Genomic DNA, 4,141 nt, shown 5'->3' with positions numbered 1-4,141 from the left:
AGAGTCAGATAGACCTCACTAATGAAGTACATAGGGCACTACACCTTGAGGGCGTGCCCCTCTTCCTCCCGCTCTACTACTAGGGCGGCGCTGACCACTTGCGTGGTGGCCGCTATGTATAGCAGGAGGGATTCTCCGTTGCTTAGCAGAACCAGGATCGAGGCCCTTGTCAAAAGAAGTTTGACCATGTCAAGTGCCTCCTAGGCCTCGGATGTCCACTCAAAGCGGTCGGCTATCTTCAAGAGTCGATAAAGGGGGAGACCTCATTTGCCGAGGTGTGAGATGAATCGGCTGAGTGCGGCGAGGCACCCTGTGATTCATTGAGCCCCCTTTATGTTCTGAATTGGGCCCATCCTTATGATGGCTGAGATTTTCTCTAGGTTGGCTTTGATGCTACGCTCAGAGATGATGAAGCCGAGCAACATGCCCCTCAGGACCCAAAAAACACACTTCTCGGGATTGAGTTTGATGCTATTCACTCGAAATTTTGTAAAGGTCTACTCAAGATCGGTAACGGGGTGGTCAGCCCATTTGGACTTAACTACGATGTCATCGACATGGGCCTTAGTGGTCCACCCGATGAGGTCCCTAAAGCATTTGAGCATATAGTGCTGGTACGTAGCCCTAGCGTTCTTCAGTCTGAACAACATTGAAATGTAGCAGAACGATCCGAAAGGGGTGATGAAAGACGTCGCGAGCTGGTCAGACTCTTTCATCACGGTTTGATGATAGCCGGAGTATGCATCAAGGAAGCAGAGGGTTTCGTACCCCGAGGTAGAGTCAACTATTTGGTTTATGCGTGGCAAAGGAAACGGATCATTTGGGCAAGCCTTGTTGAGACCCATATAGTCAACACACATCCACCATTTCCCACTCTTCTTTCATATAAGAACAGGATTAGCTAACCACTCTAGGTGGTACACTTCCTTAATGAATCTAGCCATCGAAAGTTTGGCTATCTCCTCACCGATGGCCCTGCGTTTCTCCTCGTCGAAGCGACACAGGCGTTGCTTCACTGGCCTGGAGCTCGGGTGGATCTTCAAGGTATGCTCGGTGACCTCCCTTGGAATGCCTGGCATATCCGAGGGTTTCCACACAAAGATGTCTTTGTTGTCGCGGAGGAAGTCGATGAGCGTGATTTCCTATTTGGAGAAAGTGTGGTACCATTGCGAACCGTTTTGCCCTCAGAGCTGTTGGGGTCTACGAGGACTTCCTTAGAGCCCTCTACTGGTTCGAACGACCTAGTCGACTTCTTGGCGTTGGGCGCTTCTTCGGTGACCTCTTCCCTGAGGGTGGCGAGCTCTCCGGAGGTGACGATTGCTGTGGCATGACCGTAGCACTCGACTTTGCACTCATAGGCGCGCTGGAAGGAGGTGCCGACGGTGATGACCCCATGGGGGCCCAGCATCATCAGCTTGAGGTATGTATAGTCGAGGACGGTCATGAACTTCACGTAGCATGGACGTCCCTAGGATGGCGTGGAAGGTTTCGGGGAACCCAACCACCTCAAAGGTGAGGGTTTTAGACCTATAATTAAACTGATCCCCAAAGGTAACGGGCAGATCGATCTACCCAAGTGGCATGGCCTGCTTCTTGGGCATTATGCCATGGAAAGGCACTCGGGTTGGGCGGAGGCATGTCCGGTCGACGCCCATCTCATCGAGCGTCTTGGCGTACATGATGTTGAGGTCGCTACCTCCATCCATCAGTATTTTGGTGAGTCGCTTTAGGCCAATGATCGGGTCGACTATAAGCGGATATCTCCCTAGGTGTGGGACGCTATCTAGATGGTTGGTCCGGTCAAAGGTCATGGCAGACTCTGACCACCGGAGGAAGGCAAGCGTGGCCGGTTCGGTCGTATAGACCTCATGACGCGTGACCTTCTGGTGGCGTTTAGAGTCGTAGGTCACTGATCCTCCGAAGATCATAAGACAGCCATTCGGCATCGGAAAGCTGTCGTCCTTCTCTTCGGTGTCGTCTGTGGTGGGGGCAGGGTCCTTTCCTTGCTCCCCTTTGTTGGAGCCTCCGGAGAGGAACCATTGCATGAGGCTGCAGTCCTTGATTAGATGTTTTAACGGGAAGGCATGGTTCGGCCATGGCCCCTCGAGTAATTTTTCAAAGTGGTTCGAAGTGCCCTCCGCGGGCTTCCGACCACCCTTGCGGTCAGCGGCGGCCACGAGCGAGTCCTTGCGTCGTTGCTTCTTGTTCTTCCTTTTGGCAGAATGGTTGGAGGTGCCTTCACCGGTGCCCTCGTCCCGCCTTGCCTTGCCCTCAAGAAGATCGAAGATTGCTCCGACCGCCTCTTCTTCTGAGGCGTGGCTGGTGGCGATGTCTAGGAGTTCCTTGGTGGTTCGCGGGCCCTTGTGTCCTAGCTTATGAACTAAAGACTCGTAGGTAGTCCCGGATAGGAAGGCTCCTATCACATCAGCGTCGGTGATGTTAGGGAGATCGTTGCACTGCCGGAAGAAGCACCGAATGTACCCACGGAGGGTTTCATCGGCCTTCTGGCGGTAGTTCTTGAGGTCCCATGGGTTCCTAGGGCGCTTGTATGCGCCCTGGAAGTTCCCCACAAAGATCTCCTTCAGATCCGCCCAACTCTGGATGGCGTTGGACTGTAGGTGTTCCAACCACGCTCGTGACGAATCTGCTAAGAACAGTGGAATGTTGCGGATAATGAAGTCCTCATTATTCGCACCACCGGCTTGATAGGCAAGCCGATAGTCTTCGAGCCAAAGTCTGTGGTTTGTCTCCCAAGAGTACTTAGGGATATTGGTAGGTGGTCGGTACCTTGGCGGGAAAGCAGCGTTGAGGATGTGCCGGTGGAAGGCCTAAGGACCTAGCAGGCTGAGGCTCGGGCTCTGGTCCTCGCTGCTATGGTAGCGTCCGCTGCGATGAGGGTGATAGCCATGGTTAGCCATCTGTGGCCTGATGTGGAACGCGCAAAGGTCCCCTACCTGGTGCGCCAATTGTCGGTGATTCGAATAAGCACCAACTAATAAATTTATATTTATTACGCTTTAGGCCCAGTTAGTGTGCTAAAGGACACAAGGTTTATACTGGTTCGAGCAGAATGTCCCTACGTCTAGTCTGCTGCTGCTCGTGTTATTAGCACCGAAAAAGGTTCGTAGTAGGGGGTACAAACGGTCGAGAGAGCGACAGGTCCCAAGTCTCTGATAGAAGGGTCGAAAGGATGTCAAGAGCTCGGTTGCTGCTTGGCTATGTGTTGTATGATGTGTTGTGTATGAAAATCGATCCGTCCCCTTAGTGGTGTGTCCTGCCCTCCCTTTTATAGACCAAGGGGGAGCAGGGGTTACAGATGTGAGAAAGAGAAAAACCAAAGGTAGAGACGGTCCTCCGAAGGCGCCAGGTCTTCCTTTTCCCTTGAGCCTGCCTTGCTGACATGGCAGACCATGCGAGGGATAGCACGTTCGTTGATCCTGACATGGCCGTGTTCTGGCTTCGTTTCAGCAAGTGGTTACGTCCCATCCCACTCCCATGGACGGTGCGGTGTGCCGGGGTGCCGAGTCGTGATCTTACGGAGAGCAGACGGGGAAGTGACTATACGTCCGTAACTGTAGATGATACGCGTTCTCTCTTGTATTGTAGTGGTTGTCGTATGCTTATGTCAGGATCCGCGTCCGAGGGCTGATGGCGGCGCCCACAATACTGTAGATAAAAGTCAGCGCCTACAAAACTGTTCGGGATCTGTCATGCCTGGAAGGGCTTAAAGCGCCCTTCTCGTCGTATCCTGACGGTACTTGCCTGCAGGCGTGCAGGGCATAGTCCTCGGTACTGCGGTTGACTCGAATGACCTGTCTTACCCTATGCCCGTCATTATGAAGGAGCATGGTGCAGTCGCCGAGCGAGGCGGAGCCAGCCCCGGGACGTCGGGCGGGGCGGAGCCAGCCCTCAGCCGTCGGGCGAGGCGGAGCCAACCCTCAGCCGTCGGGCGAGGCGGAGCCAGCCCCGGGACGTCGGGCGGGGCGGAGCCAGCCCTCAGCCGTCGGGCCCTAGCCCTCGAGGGTCGGGCGAGGCCGAGCCAGCCCTCGACCGTCGGACGAGACGAAGTCTGCCCCCAGACGTTGGGCGAGGCAGAGTCCAGCCCTCGGGGGTCGGGCGAGGCGCGGCCAACCTCGGTCGT

Source organism: Miscanthus floridulus, chromosome 10 (assembly GCF_019320115.1).
Source record: "Miscanthus floridulus cultivar M001 chromosome 10, ASM1932011v1, whole genome shotgun sequence".
Lineage (NCBI taxonomy): Eukaryota > Viridiplantae > Streptophyta > Magnoliopsida > Poales > Poaceae > Miscanthus > Miscanthus floridulus.
This window is presented reverse-complemented; position numbering follows the sequence as displayed.